Below are 16,001 nucleotides of genomic sequence, written 5' to 3' on the forward strand. Positions count from 1 at the left end.
AGAGAGAGAAACGTCGACATGAAGGGACACATCGAGTGGCTGCCACCCGCATGACCAACCAGGGCCGGGGACAAACTGCAACCGAAGTACATGCCCTTAGTGGGAACCGAACTCGGGTCTCTCCGGACCGCAGGCCGACGCTTTAACCGCTGAGCCAAACTGGCCAGAGCTGAGATCTTTTAATTACTTCACTTTTCTGAGCCTCTGTTGCCTCAACTGTGATTGAGGAGAATACTTCATTAAATGTTTTTTTCTAGGTCTATATTTTATTATTCATTGTATTAGAAAGCAAGAAAGAGGACTGGAAAGTGAGACTCAGGAAAAACTTCACAAAGAAGATGACATTCCACCCTGACTGGTTTGGCTCAATGGTTAGAATGTCGACCTGTGGCTAGAAGGATCATTGGTTTGATTCCTGGTCAAGGGCACATATCTGGGTTGCAGGTTCTATCCCTAGCCCTGGTCAGGGTCATGCAGGAGGTAAGCAATGTATCTCTCTCACATGATGTTTCTCTCTCTCTCCCTCCTCCCTTCCACTCTATCTAAAAAATCAAGGATTAACCAAAAAAAATTTTTTAATAAAAATAAATTTAAAAGGCCCTGGCCAGTTTGGCTCAGCAGTTAGAGCATTGGCCCGCGGACCAATGAGTTGCGGGTTTGATTCCTGTCAAGGGCATGTACCTTGGTTGTGGTTCTTCCCCAGCCCTGGTTGGGTTCTGTGGGAGGCAACCAGTCAATGTGTCTCTCTCACATTGATGCTTCTCTCCCTCTCTCTCTCTCTGTCTCTCTGTCTCTCTCTCTCTCTCTCTCTCCCTCCCTCCCTCCCATTCTATGTGATGATAAATGAAAAAATATCCTCAGATGAGGATTAAATAAATAAATAAATAAATAAATAAATAAATAAGAAGATGGCATTCCAAATGGTTCTTTAGGAATAAACAGGATTGCCCTGGCCAGTTTGGCTCAGCGGTTAGAGCATCGGACTGCAGTCCAGAGAGACCTGGGTTTGGTTCCCACTAAGGGCGCGTACCTCGGTTGCAGTTTGTCCCCGGCCCTGGTTGGGTTGTGCGTGCGGTTGGCAGCCACTCGATGTGTCCCTTTCACGTCAATGCTTCTCTCTCTCTCTTCCTCTCTCTCCCTCCCACTCTATCTGAACAAAAAATGGAAAAATGTCCTCAAGTGAGGATTAAAAAAGAAAAAAAGAATAAGCAGGATTTAGACTGGCCCAGATAAGGAACAGACCAATTCAGGGAGGACCAATGTTAGCTTCGATTCAGAAGTAGAAAAGCACAAGCCAGTCTACAAGCCAATGCCAATCCTAAATAATATTTTCATCTATCAGTAGTTTTTATTTTGTTTTTTGGTGTTTTCTTTTAATCCTTATCTGAGAATATTTTTTCATTGATTTTTTTTTTTTTTTTAGATAAAGTGGAGGGAGGGAAAGGGAGAGATAGAGAGAAATATACATTCATTTGAGAGAGATATGTTGATTGGTTGCCTCCCATACAATCCTGACTGGGGCTGGGAATCAAACCCACATCTCCCTGGACCGCAGGCTGATGTTCTAATTGCTGAGCCAAACCTGCCAGGGACAGTGGTGTTTTTTTATAAAGCCAAGTTTATTTGATATAAAGGACTATACTTTGCGGTGTTATATCCTGGCTATTCTTATACAGTTAAATTATTTTTATTTTTAATTGAATGGTAGTGCTATAAGTTGATATTTACAATTTCAAAAATACTATTTCTTGCCCTGGCCAGTGTGGCTGAGTTGATTGAGCGTCATCCTGTGCACCAAAAGGCTGCCAATTCAGTTCCCATCAGGGCACATACCCAAGTTTTGTGTTCGTTCCCCGGTTGAGGCTCATATGGGTGGCAACCAATCAATCTCTCTCTCTCTCTCTCTCTCTCTCTCTCTCTCTCTCCCTTCCTCTCTCTCTAAAATCAATAAAAACTATTCTTCATAAAAATTTAAATTGGCAACTCTTTATGAGGTCCCAGATGCAATATTCATTAAATTTTTTAAAATCTCAAACATTAGTATAAAACATAATAGTAATCAATTCAGTTTAGATCTTACACTGTATTTTGTTGGCTGTAAGATTGAAAAGATAGAATGTTAAGGCCATGAAAGTCGAGTAAGGACTAAGGGACTATTCTAGATTGAAGAAGACTAAAAAGATATGACAACTACATGTCATGTGTGATTTGAACTAGATGCTTTTGCTATAGGGGACATTATTGGGACAACTGGCAAAAACTTTAATGGAGTCTGAGGATTAGATGGTAGTGATGTATCAATAGTGATTTCCTGATTTGATGGCTGTATTATGGCCACATAAGAGAAAGTCTTTGTTAAAAATACACACTAAAGTATTCAGGGGTCTACATCTTACTCTCAAATGGTTCAGGAAAATAAGTTATTTGTATTGTACTTGCAACATGTCTTTTCTTCTTCTTTTTTTGATCCTGTTTTATTATATGACTGGAAAATCAGACAATCCACCAGTCCAGGAGGGGATAGGTGGGCTTAATTCTCCTCCTCGTTATTGTCTGTTCCAGCCCTGGCTTGGCCCTTTTAGGCAGTCTTCTTCTTCATGAGGCCTCCCTGTATGGAAAATGGAGGTGGGGGCAGTCATAGACGTGCCTCTGGGAGTCCAGGAGAACAATGAAGGACTGGATATTCACTACCTGTTTGCAGATACTGATATGGAGCTGGCAAATCAGCACTCAGGCATGGTGAATAAACTTGGCCAAGACAAGCTTGAAGACCTCTCCAAAAATAATCCTTGGCCTTTAGGACCAGGATGTAATCTAGTTCATCTTGCCCTCATCCAGCACCTGGATGCAGATGAGTCACTGCAGCAGTGTGTTGCTTTCAAATGGAGGCATACATCAGCAGCTCCTGGGAAGCTTTGTGATCTTGGCCAGAGTAATGTTGATCCTCCAGACCTCATGTTTGTCCCAGAGCCCATATTTGACAATCAGCTTCAGCTCTTGGTCCAGGTGGGATTTGAAAGATCTCTGTAGGGATCACTTAGATTTTGCCACAAACCCAGCTCTGAGTCACTTGTGTGTTGGTTCCACTCTCCTGTCGGCACCTAAGCGAAGGCTTCAGTAACTGAGAAAGAGCTGTACTTGTAACTTTTCTATACATTTAAGAACTATTTCAGACTTCTGGTCAAGATGGCGGTGTAAGTAAACGAGGTATCGCCTCCTCCCACAACCACAGCAAAATTACAACTAAACACTATAGCACAACCATCATTCAGAATCACCTGAAATCAAACTGAATGGAAGTCCTACACCTACAAAATTAAAGAGGCAGCCACATCGAGACTGATAGGAGGGGTGTGTCCGATGGCCTGGGGACTGGCACCAGGCAAAGTGCTCGACCATTGTCTTGCTTGCTCAGCCTCCCACTCTGAACAGCCTACCTCGAGCTTGTAGATTAACTCCCATCTTGCTCTTATCGATTCACATTCCAGAGGCTCCATGCATAGCTCCCACAGGGCCAAACCCTAAGGGACAAATTCCAGCTACAACAGGCAGATATAAAAGACACAAGCCCCTACATTGAGCTCAGCTTCTAGGACTCGACCCCCGGAGTCTGTGAACCCTCCCGGAGTGTACCCAATAAAGCCTGATCCCTGTTTATTCGGCTGATTGGCTCTCCAGTCTCTTCTCTGTTTTATTCGGCGGCACCCCCCGATTCCTTACAGGGTGGAGGTGTGGACAGGCTGGTCCCACACCCACTTGTGGTGGATAAAATCAGGAGGGCTACCTGTGCTGTGAAGGTCCTCCTTGAGGAGTGAGGGGTCTCCATCCCACACGAGGCACCCAGCTTAGGTTTCCAGTGCCAGGAAGAGAAATCCCCATAACTTCTGGTTGTAAAATCCAGCAGGAACTGAGGCTGAGTCTTCTGGCACCCCAAGCAGTTCCTCTTAAAGGGCCCGCGCGTATTCTTACTCAGACTTGCTCCCTCTAAGCTCGGAGGGGAGGCAGCTTGAAAGGTACTAGAGACATACAGGGAAGAACTGAGCTAGGTGTTTGGCGTCATCAGCCTCGGGGTGAGGGTTGGGGCGGCAGCTTTCTCTCAGGGCTCCTTTGGTGAGCCCTTCCCCAGGGCCATATCTGGGACTTCAGCAACGTGACTCACACTGTTTGCCCTGCCCTAGTGATTCCCTGAGGCCCTGCCCCACCCAACTTTCAGGCTCACCCAAGCTGTTTCCAAAGGCTTTATCATAGGATTGACCTGTCTTGGGAATGCTTCAGATTTTTCTAAAATCTCTCAAACAAGTACCATCTCGTCTCAGTGAGCCCCATACCTCTCGTTAAGTGGCCCCAGGCCTGGCATAGAGGCAGCCAGCCTTGGTTCACAGCCTGGCTTTTCCTGGGCATCTCCAAGCCCAGCACAAGAAGCAGCCATCAGCAGATCACTTTGTAGTTTATGCCGGGTGGCCCCAGATAGAACACGGGCAGCGGCTGACCTTGCCCCACAGCCAGCACACCCAGTGGACAGCTTCAGACTACATTGAAACACCACCACCCAACCACCTCCACAAGTGACATACTCAATGAGTGGACTCAGTAGATACCAGAGCCCTGCTGAAGTAAGCCTTGCTCTATGTAGTAGGCCCTTACACAGCTGATCCTCCAAGGTAGTCAGAGGCCAGTGGTCAGTGGGCATAGCCAGTCCTTGCAGCTGATCAGCCTCAGTAAATCCCTCCCATTGACGTGCCAACAGCAATCAAGACTCAATTACAGCAGAAGGGTGTACAGTCCACACTAGGGGTGCACCTCGAGGGCCCAGCTGGGGTGATCAGGTAGGCTGTGCCACTGGACCCTACAGGACATCTACAATAATAGGCTACCCTACGAAGCATAGGAGACATAGTAACTCTACCTAATACATAGAAACAATCATAAGGAAGCAGTCAAAATGATGAGACAAAGAAACATGACCCAAATGAAAGAAAAGAATAAAACTCCAGGAAAAGAACTAAACAAAATGGAAATAAGCAATCAATCAGATGCAGAGTTCAAAACACAGGTTATAAGGATGCTCAAGGAACTTAGTGAGACCTTTAAGGAACTTAAGAACTCCAAGGAACCCAGTGAGAACAACAACATAAAAAAGAACCAGTCAGAAATGAAGGATGCACTAACTGAAAAAAGAATAATTTACAGGGAATCAATAGTAGAATAGGTAAAGCCCAGAAGCAAACGACAGATTTGAAATATAAGGAAGCAAAACATACCCAATCAGAACAGCAAAAAGAAAAAAAGAATAAAAAAAGATGAGGATAGCCCTGGCCGGTTTGGCTCAGCGGTTAGAGCGTTGGCCTGCGGTCCGGAGACACCCGGGTTCGGTTCCCGCTAAGGGCATGTACCTTGGTTGCAGTTTGTCCCCAGCCCTGGTTGGGTCGTGTGGGTTGCAACCACTCGATGTGTCGCTCTCACGTCGATGTTTCTCTCTCTCTCTCCCCCTCTCACTCTATCTGAACAAAATATCGAAAAATGTCCTCGGGTGAGGATAAAAAAAAAATGAGGATAGTGTAAGGAGCCTCTGGGAAAACTTCAAGCATGTCAACATTCACATCATAGGGGTGCCAGAAGAAGAGAGACAGCAAGAAGTTGAAAACCTATTTGAAAAAATGACAGTCAACGTCTCTAACTTGGTGAAGGAAACAGACATACAAGTCCAGGAAGCACAGAGTCCCAAACAAGGTGAACCCAAAGAGGTCCACACCAAGACACATCATCATCAAAATGCAAAAGGGTAAAGCAAAGAGAGAATCTTAAAAGCAGCAAGAGAAAAGCAGTTCATTATCAACAAAGGAGCTCCCATAAGACTCTCAGCTGATTTCTGAAAAGAAACTTTGCAGGCCAGAAAGGAGAGGCAAAAGATATTCAAGGTGATGAAAAGAAACAACCTACAACCAAGATTACTCTGTCCTGCAAAGCTATTATTTAGAACTGATGGACATATCAAGAGTTTCCCAGACAAGAAAAAGCTAAAGGAGTTCATCACCACCAAACCAGTATTATATGAAATGTTGAAGGGTCTTCTTGAAGGAGAAGAAAAACAAAAATATGAACAATAAAATGGCAATAAATACATATTTGTCAACAATTGAAGCTACAAACAAAATGGGCAAGCAGAACAGAAACAGACTCATAGATATAGAGAACTTTTCGTTGCTTACCAGATGGGTGGGGGCTGGGGGACTGGGTGAAAAAGATGAAGGAATTAAGAAGTACAAACTGGTTGTTAGATTGATGAACCTCAAAGGGAAGGAGGGAGGGAGGGCGGGATGAGATAAATCAAAGAACTTCTATGCATATATGTATAACCAATGGACACTGACAATAGTGTGGAGAAGACAGGAGTGGGTAGGACTGGGGAGGAGGGGGTCAATGGAAAATAAAAGGGAGGACATCTGTAATACATTCAACAATAAAGATAAGTTTTAAAAAAAGAACAGTTTTGCCCTGGCCGGTTACTCAGTGGTTAGAGCATTGGCCTGTGGTCCAGAGAGACCCGGGTTTGGTTCCCGCTAAGGGCATGTACCTCAGTTGCAGTTTGTCCCCGGCCCTGGTTGGGTGGTGCGGGTGGCAGCCACTTGATATGTTCCTTTCACATCAATGTTTCTTTCTCTCTCTCTCCTTCCCACTCTACCTGAACAAAAAAATGGAAAAATGTTCTTAGGTGAGGATAAAAAAAAAAAGAACAGTTTCAAAACCTTAAAGATTGATAATATAGACTAGGGAGGGCTCATATAAAGTATTTCAAATATTGCCCTGGCTGGTTTGGCTCAGCGGTTAGAGTCAGCCCACGGACCGGAGAGTCCCGGGTTCGGTTCTCGCTAAGGGCACGCACGTACCTCAGTTGCAGTTTGTCCCCGGCCCGGGTTGGGGTGGTATGGGTGGCAGCCACTCGATGTGTCTCTCTCACGTCGATGTTTCTCTCTCTCTTTTCCTCCCTCTCTCCCTCCCACTCTATATGAAGATAAATGCAAAAATGTCCTCGGGTGAGGATAAAAAAAAAAGTATTCCAAATAGTTTAAATTTTATTCTGTAGGGTTTTTTGTTTGTTTGTTTGTTTTTAATTTTTTATTTATTTTTTTGTTACAGATATTTCACCTTTTTTACCCCATTGGCACCCCCCTCCCCACCCCACCCCTGCCCCGTCCCCAGCTTAGTTGTCCATGTCCATTGGTCATGCATACATACATATAAGTTCTGTGGTTTATCTCTTCCCACCCCCCCCACCCCCTCTTCTGAGGGATGTCAGTCTGTGCCCTACTTCCATGTTTCTGGGTCTACCGTATTCCTCAGACTGTTATGTTCATTATATTCCGTTATAAGTGAGATCATGTGGTATTTGTCTTTTTCTGCTTGGCTTATTTCACTTAGGATAATACTTTCCAGGTCCCTCTATTCTGTAGGTTTAAAAAAGCCAGAGAGGCTTCTTGATTAAAGGCTCCTCCTCAACCTCAAAACTTTTTTTTCACTGAAATTGTGGTTTTTATTCCAAATGACTGTAATGGCTAGAAAGACAACAGCTAAAACTCAAAACAATTTGCATAACTGGAAATTAGAAGTATTTGATCTGCAGGAGAGCAAATGTTGTGCTGACAGCCTTGGCACTCCGGGAACGGTTACAACCAGGAAAGCGGACAACCCATGTCCTTCTGATACACAGTCTGGATGCGCAGTATTTATAGCAAAGAACATAAAAAGAAAGAAAGGAAAGAAAAGAAAAAGACAAGGAAAAAAGCCCCACAAAACCCCAAACCTCAGAAATTAACATTCATATAAGAACATAATGGTGAAGACTTTTGGTAGCAAAATTTTTGCAATTCTTAAAATGGGAATCTTCAAAAGTACTTCTTCAAATTCAAAAGTTAAAAAACAACAAAGAGGGAACAGTTACATTGGCTTGGAAGAGCTGCCACCTGTCATGAAGGTGACAATCAGTACTACTTCCAAACAGTGATAACCGATGAACCTGACAAACTGAACAGAGAGGCTGACTGGCAGGCACTGATGTTGCTGATTGTACAAGAACATGCTGAGTTGCTTGTCATCACCAGCCAAAGCCCCAGGTACTGCTCTTCCTAACTGATGCCAAAGTTGCCTTTCTGCACTTCGGCACTGATCATCAATGGGTTGATGGCCGAGTATTTGGTTCCATGGAATTGCAGCAAATGTATCTGTACATAAAGAGTCACCTCTGTACTTCTGCACAAGTATGGGAAATTGTCTCCTGTTTTAAGTGATACATTAGGATACAGTTTGTACATTTCTTCTTTAGCTTCAGTTGAAAGTGCTCTCTGGTCAAATACATCCATAATGGTTCCAGGAATGTCCCGAATTTTATGAGGTTCCACATAAGAATTTTGACAACTCAGAGTAAGTCTTGAATTTCAGGGCCAGTTCACTCTAACCCAAACTTTCTAGCCTGTCCACCATGAAATCAATGGCACCAGCCATCATCGGGGTCCACTGGGCTAGATGAAAAGTTTCCAAGAACTATTTTTTTTTTTTTAGCATAAATGATGGTATCAGCCAAAAGCTGTTTGCAGTCAAAGTTTGATTAAAAATAGAGGTGTAACTGAAGGAATTGCAGAGGATGAGGGAATGAACTCAGAGATTTGTGAGTATATTCAGTAAATTTCTGGGCCAAAAAGCCTCCCAAAGAAGCCCCCAAAAAGATTAATTTTATCCAATTGTAAATGGTCCAAAAGCTTTCTGAATCCATCACAGAATTTAAGATGGTCCCAATAAACTGGATATTGCAGCCTTTTAGAGAAACTGTACTTCTAAACCAATTATAATCAGGAGAGACTTAAATCTCTCCCATGATTAGCTGAAATAGAGGTTAACCCTGCAGCCCCATTACACATCCCACCTCAAAACTTTTTACCTACTAAAATTCCAAGCTATGGAGGAACAGAAATGGTTTGCCAGAATGGCCACCTGACAATGCCATTGCTTGCTAAATAACAAAAGGAAGGGAAGAAGAGGCTAGTCCTTACTTCCATAAGCTTAAAATCTTTAATTAGAGAGATCTAACCCACCCGCCATCTAAAGCCAATCTTGGGAGACAATGATCAAGAATAAGAAAATGCAGGAGCAGGAAATCACAAAAGGAACGCAGAAGAATAATTTAAGTGTGGTCAATTATGAAATACTTCATAGAAACGATGGATTTTTAACCAAGTTTGAGAAAAGAGGCTAAATGTTCATCAGAGGAAAGAAGGGTACTCTGGAAAGGCTAGAAAAGTCATATGTGGCTGCCAGTCTTGAATCCCTCTGCCTAACAATGCCCTTGAACATATGTGATACGTTTGAGTATTAGCACCACCTCACAGTAGTAACTCCTTTCAGTGTGTTTTCTCATTGTTCACCTCGGCCAATCCTTGTAGCAATCTTTTGGGATTGGCAAGACAAGATTTGTTACCCCCATTTGAAAAGTTGGGAAACTGAGGCTCAGAAGCATATCATCAGATGTTGAAGGTCACAAAGCAATGGTTAGGACCTCTGCCTGAAGATCCTCAGACTATATATATATATATATATATATATAATCAAGAGAGTGAACTTTTCAAAATGTAACTCACAGCCCTGGCCGGTTTGGCTCAGCGGTTAGAGCGTCGGCCTGCGGTCCTGAGAGACCCGGGTTCGGTTCCTGCTAAGGGCATGTACCTCGGTTGCAGTTTGTCCCCAGCCCTGGTTGGTTGTGCGGGTGGCAGCCACTCGATGTGTCCCTTTCACGTCGATGTTTCTCTCTCTCTCTCTCTCTGTTCCTCTCTCTCCCTCCCACTCTACCTGAACAAAAAATGGAAAAAAAAAAATGTCCTCTGGTGAGGATAAAAAAAAAAAAAAAAAATGTAACTCACATGTCATGCCTCTACTTGAAATTCTTCATTGGCTCCCTAGCATTTGTTATAACTGCGATTTTACATCTCTATGTATGAAACACAAATTCCTGATCCTTCCCAAAGTTTCCCCTCCCAGGTTCTTCTCCAACTCAACTAATGGAAATTCCATTTTTCCAGTTGCACACACAAAAAAACCTTTGAGATATTCTTGACTCCATTCTCTTATACCCCATATCAAGTTCACTAGCAAATCCTATTGGCTCTGCTTCAGAATATTCCAAAAGCTGACTACTTTTCATGACCTCTACCATTATCTTCATTATCATATCTTGCCTGAATTATTGTCAGTGCCTCCTTATGGGTTCCCTTGCTATTGCCCTGTGTTCCCACCCACTATTCTTAAGGCAGAATGCAGACTACATATAGTAGATATTCAGTAAAAAAAAAAAAAAGTTTAATGAATACATGAATGTGCACATCTCAACTAAGAAAAGGATGTTATTTGAGGTTTTCTCTTTAATGTTTTTAGCCTTACAAATTATCATTATAGATTATAGTTGACTTTTCTAACGCCACCCCTAAATGCTCTAAGTAAACTACTGGCTAGACAAATAACTACTGGCTAAACAAATGACAATTTGTCAAAGAAGCTAAGGCTGCATATGTAGAAGCATAGTATCTACAACAAAGAAAGTAGGTGTTCTTTTGTTCAGAACCAGTTACATCAGCTCTGTGACTCTAGCCAAGTCACTTCTACTCTTTAAACCTCAAGTTCCTCATCTGTTAAGTGTTGTGAAACATACCCAGGTTCAAAAACAAATATACAAGTTCAACACAGAGAGACATAGTTTATTATTAGAATAAATAGAAAAGTCTTGGGTATTATGTGAGATTGTAAATTGAGTGGTAGAGTGTGACCGTCGAAGGGGCTAATGTAATCTTAGATATGCAAAGTCAGAGCAAAGAATGGTAATAGTTCCCTGTCCAAAGCAGACCACAGCTAAAATACTTAATGAGAGATATTGGCCAACTAGAGTACAGTGATACCTCGGTTCTCGAACGCCTTGACTTTCGACCAAATCGGTATTCGACCAGGAGATTCGAGAAACTTTTGTCTTGGAATCCGAACAAATATTTGGAACTCGAACTTCGAGATGAGCCGAGTTGAGCCGAATGGCGTTCATTCGGCCCAGCGCGCCTTGCTTGCGTCATCAGTGTGAGTGCAGAGAGAGAGTCACGCTTTGTGGAGAGAGTCACGCTTTACACTGAATTTAACCCTTAGACATACTGTACACTTTTATTTCTTGTTGAGACTTATGTTTTTCTACATATTATATACAAATTAGGCCAGTAAATAGGCATTTTCTGGGGCTTGGAACGAATTAATCCAGTTTCCATTATTTCCTATTGGGTTTCATTGCTTCGGTTCTCGAACAATTTGGTTCTCGACCGTCCTCCTGGAACGAATTATGTTTGAGAACCGAGGTATCACTGGTATGTCTAGAGGAGACTGACATGGAGGATGAAGGAACTGTTCAGGAAACCACATCATACAAGGAACCTGGGAATGTTGCCTCAGTATTACTTCATCCATAAAACAAGAACAATGGACTAGATCAGGGGTTTTCAAACTGAGCTTTGCAAATCCCTAGAGCTTCCATACACATACCTCATGGGAACCACAATGACAAGATGAAGAAACCAAAAAAATGTGGCACCGGTCCTCCCATCTATGCTTCAACCAGGATCAGCTCTGCTCTTACTTGTTTTAGGTGTGGGGCTTTGGCATAGTGATAAAAATAGCTAACACACAGTTTGCCAAGCACAGTTTGCCAAGCCCTTTACACAGATTATTCCAATTATTTCTCACAACAATATATGTCTTAAGAACTATTATTATTCTCATTTTACAGATGGGAAAACTGAGGTTAAAAGAGGTAAGGCTACTTGCCCAACTAATAAGTGTAGGGACTGAAACCCAAGCAGAGTCCAAGCCTACTCCAATTAATCACTATACATATAATATTGTATTTTAATGAAAGGATTATAATGCTTTAAAAATGAAGATTACTAAATGATCTTTAAGGCATCTTCTATATTTAAAATGCTATAATTCTATACTGTCAGCCTGGCAAAGGGATATAATAACTAACCTCAAATACCTGAAGGATAGCCTATGGATAAAAAAAATAAAATAAAAAAAATAGGATTACTCTATGTGGCTCCATGACATAGAACTAAGACCAAGGGAAGAGAACAGAGCGGGAAGAAAGTTATGGAGAAGAAATATATCTAAGAACTTTGTATCAGAGCTCCCTAACAATGGGACAGCTGGTAAGCAAATACTATGGTCTTGATAGTGGTCCAGAATCAGAATGATCACTTATGGGGATCACTGGAGGATGGAGATAATTGGGGCTACAATTATACGAAGCAGGCTAATAATTCCTGCTTTGTATAGGAAGTAGACTACATGATCTCAACAGACAGCAACTGACAGTCTCAAATTCTCGTGGTTCAAGGTATCAGACACGGGATCATTACCAGTGCCCAATCTCTCCCATATCAAATCCAGGAAAATGGGGAAGGCCCAACCCCAGCTCCATGCCTTCGGTATTTACTGTTGTAATTGTGAGTCTTCCTAAGGCAAGAACCCATGCTCCCACCTGACTACCTGCTATATTCAAAGGGTAGGAGGCCAATACTGCATTCCTCCCCTTCCTCTAGCATATCCATTGCAGTTCCCCACATTTGTGACAAATCCTAAAAGTCATTGACAGAAATAACTTGAGCAAGTATCCTATTCACTCCCCTCCTCCACACAGTTTACAGGTGGGAAAAAGAAGGCTCAGAAAGAAGGGCATTAACTGAAGCTATTCTCCTCATTAAATATTTACTGAACACACTGATATAAGAAGTCAGCCTAGACACAAACTCAGGTAGCTGACATGGAACTCGGGACACTGAATCAAGTCTCAAGTGAGTCAACATTTAGTATTACAAATATTAGTATATATAATAATATTAATATATAACATATTATTATTACTATACATTTATTATTTATATCCCACCTACTTCCAAAAAAAGTGATAATTATTTGGATAGCACAGCCTACTTATCTCATTTTCACTTTAGGGAGGGGATCTTTAAGGTGTCTAGGGTCATGAAACTCAGGGAGAAGTGAGAGAAGCAGATTAGATATCCATCTTAAACATGAAATCCTCCACAATCTGCCCACCTGATTCAAGTGGAGAAAGTCTTCCCAGCAGCAGTTTTTTTCCCTACATATCTCCCACTCGCTTAAAATGCTTATGCTATCAGCAACAGTATTATCCCAGAAAAGGGTATCAGACTCTCTTCCTCAGCTTGTTTACCCCAAACCTTCTAAAATCCTCCCTTTCTTTCACCATCTCAACAGAAGCCCTGCCTGCCTACTGAATCACCATAGAGTCACTACTGGTTGCAACAGAACTTCTAAAACCACTTCCTCTTCTGAAACAATCGTAGAATCCTGGACTATGAGGGCTGAAAGGGACTTTGCAGAGTATCTATAGTTCATCTCCTACCACTTCCACAAAAGGAAGGTTCAGAGAAGAGAAGAGAATGGTCTGATTAGAGTGTATTTCCTTACCAAGAATATTTTAACCAGTAAAGACACTGGTATGAAACCAGTGAAGATATAGATGGAGGCCAAAAATGTCCCTCCACTCCCATACCATTGAAATGAACTTCAGGATAGACCTAGATAATTAAGAGAATCCTTGTATATGAATGCTAGGACAATATACTCTAGGACTCTGGATTTCTGTGTTACTTTGACAATCTACTCCTTGTCAGAATGTGGGTTTGCCTCACCTTCCCAACCATCCCCACCTTCTCAAATATACACATTCATTTATACCCCACAGGGATATGGAGAGTTCTAAATATCACACTCTGGATTCAAGGTCAGGAGCATATAGAGATCCTTAGAGCAGAGATTCTATCATAAGGTCACTCCTAAAGTCACCTGCTTCACAGAAGCTCCAGTTTGTAAGGAAGGTTTGCATAATATCCAGAGCTATAGAGAGACAGCAGTAATTTCAGCTGAGGATGAGGGGTGAGATGGCACAGAGATAATAATAGCCATAGGAAACTGAAAGCAAACAGTGAAAAGAATGAACTATACTAAATTTCTTGGGCTTTGGAGACTGAGGTCCTCTCCTGGAAAAACATAGATATTGAGCAGCTAGTATAAATAACCAAAACAACAGCTATTAACCACTCTTTTCACCCTCTCCCCATAAACCCTTTAATTAATCCCTCAAACCCTCTACAGTCCCCTGGTGTCCCTTCAACTAGCCAGCCCTCACTTCTTAAGCTACCTCTGATATTCCTCATTGACTATCTCTCCCTGGATGACTATTCCAATAACTTTTTCACTGATCACCTTCTTACACATATACACATAAACCCTCAATAACACCTCTACCTGCCATACTAGGGGAAAGAAAGTGCAAGAGAGGCTAAAACCAAAGTCTTGTTTGGAGGTCAAATTTAGCCCTTGGACCAGATAAATGTGTGCCTTTGAAAGAGGTAAAGTGTTATAATGACTAAAGGGACCCTTCACTCTTCTCTCTCACATGCCCCCTCCCCCCCATCTACACACCTAGTTACTTATATTGGTTTCTTTCCTCTAAATTACTGTAAAATTTCATCTTTCCATTCCATTCCCACTAGCAGCATCCCAGTTCAGGCAAATCTCTTCTAAACAACAAACTCCCCGCTCTCTGACTTCACACTCCCACTTCCATATGTATCCAGATTAATCTTCTTAAGCCCAACTATGACCACATCATTCCCTGCATAAAATTATTACATAGGTCTCCATAAATAGTCAAGATCTCTCATTCCTGAACCTCATCTACTGTTGAAAACAACCTTGATTCCTCTTTCTTTCACTCCCCACATCCAATCCAAGTCAGCAATTTCCATGGGTTCTTCACCCAAAATAGATACAGATTTTTACTAATAACCTTCAAGCTATTACTATGATTACCATCATTGGCCACCTGGATTTCTATAGTAGCCTCCTAATTAGTCTCCCTTCTTTTACTCTTGTCTTTCTAGTCTCAACATAAAAAATCTATTCTTGCCCTTCTAGTCTCAATACAGTCTATTCTCAACATAAAAGACAGATAGATGCTAAATATAAGTCAAATCATTCTCTCGTCTATGCTCAAGATTGTCCAGCAGTCCCCATTCACTGTGAATAAAACATAAAAGTCTATATTGACTTTTAAGATTCTACATGATTTAGTGTCTTGCTGACCTCATCCCCTACTACTCTCTTTTTGTGTAGCTCACACTGCTTCAGCTACACAAACTTCCTAGGTACTCTTCAAACACACCAGGCAGCAGCATACTCCCATCTCCAGGCCTTTACACTCGCTCTTCCTTGTACCTGAAATATTTTCCCTTCCCAACCCAACTATCCACATAGCACACTCCATTTTCCTTCACATCTATACTCAAATATCACCTTTATCAATTCTTCCCTTATCAACCCCCACTCTTCATTGTCATTCTATTATCCCTTATGCTCCTCTGTATTTTTCTATATCACTTATCACTACCTGTCATATATTTATTGGTTTGTTGTTTATTGTCTGACTCCTCAAACTGCAACATAACCTTCATGAGGGCAGGGACTGTCTGTTTGCTCAGAATAGTGCCTGGTACATAATAACTTCTCAATAAGTATTTAGTGAATGAATACATTGTTCCCTGAATAAATCCTTTACTCCAGAGAGACTTGGTCTCCTCACTGTCCCAATATAATAATAATGGTAGCTAATTTTATTGAGTGCTTTCAATGTGTCAGGAGTGAGACACATGGGCTTTTTGTTTTTTAGTAGGAAAAAAATTTATTTACTTAAATTCTCCTAAAATATAAAAAACAGAATGTTTTTCTGAATTACAGTTTTTGGTAGTGAGTAAAGATCACAATAAGCCCCAACTTTCTATGGCAGCTTTAATTTTTCCCTAAAGAGAGTCCATTTTTCCTACAGACTTTCATTTAGATGAGATACATGTCAGTTTCTTTTAAAGTGCCCAAATGCATACAGT

General features: G+C 41.8%; 1 protein-coding gene and 2 pseudogenes across 1 annotated transcript in view; all 3 read right to left on the minus strand.

The window, feature by feature from the left end:
* ACSS2 (acyl-CoA synthetase short chain family member 2) overlaps positions 1-16,001 on the minus strand; it is a 62,500-nt gene that overhangs the window by 33,251 nt on the left and 13,248 nt on the right. The window lies entirely within an intron of this gene.
* LOC118618346 lies at positions 2,259-4,306 on the minus strand (annotated as a pseudogene).
* LOC118618347 lies at positions 7,986-8,869 on the minus strand (annotated as a pseudogene).

Source organism: Molossus molossus, unplaced genomic scaffold, assembly GCF_014108415.1.
Source record: "Molossus molossus isolate mMolMol1 unplaced genomic scaffold, mMolMol1.p scaffold_m16_p_6, whole genome shotgun sequence".
Taxonomy (NCBI): Eukaryota; Metazoa; Chordata; class Mammalia; order Chiroptera; family Molossidae; genus Molossus; species Molossus molossus.